The sequence below is a fragment of the Manacus vitellinus genome, unplaced genomic scaffold (genome assembly GCF_001715985.3).
Source record: "Manacus vitellinus isolate BGI_N305 unplaced genomic scaffold, ASM171598v3 scaffold_10_pilon, whole genome shotgun sequence".
Classification (NCBI taxonomy): domain Eukaryota; kingdom Metazoa; phylum Chordata; class Aves; order Passeriformes; family Pipridae; genus Manacus; species Manacus vitellinus.
In genome coordinates this window covers 12,280,739-12,281,493 of record NW_021938838.1, presented here as the reverse complement: position 1 = coordinate 12,281,493, position 755 = coordinate 12,280,739, and positions in this window count along the sequence as shown.

Here is a 755-nt window from a genome sequence, read left to right as displayed (position 1 = left end):
TATTACCAATAGAAATATTGGAGTTGCTTTAAATTTGAGTAACTTTTGCAGTACATGGAAGTTAAGTTTCATAAATGTGTAGCCAAGGAAGAAAAATTCTGCTTGGTCTGTAAAAATGCATGAACATTCAGCTTTCTTAAACTGTAGCATTCTCTGTTCATTTAAGCTTCTCACAAAAAGAACCCAACCAAAATAGTGATCTGTAGTGATCTGTCTCATCTGAGTAACTGTCAGATTAGGGGTGAATGAGTACCTGCTTTTCAGTTGTATGTACAGGTCTGTTTGTTATTATTTAAAAAAAATAAAAAGGCAAAACCAATCATAAAACAAAACAGCTTCCAAACCAAACTCAGGATGAATGGTATGTATGATTTGATAACAATCAAAGGAAAAGCAGTCAGTGAACAGATGGCTCATATAATAATTGTAAGTTAAGTTTCAGTGTCTCTAAACAGAAATCTATTCTAAAGCCCCAAATATTTTCTTTTCATCCGGAAAATGTAAAACCATTTTACAACTTTTTGAATTTCCTAAGTGTTCCTTTATATTTTGTTTCCTGGGAAGAAAATGTTCTGTTGGAGACTTGCCAGTTATCTCCATGCTTTATAGAGTTTTCTTCCTCACTTCCCCTCTGATTTAAACCTGCTCTGACTGAGTGTGTGGTGTGAGGCTGTGAAGGGGCCTCAGTCCCAGCTCAGGTGGTGGGAGTGTGATTGCCAGTGGCTCTTGGATGGTCACACAGGGAAGTTTCCTTA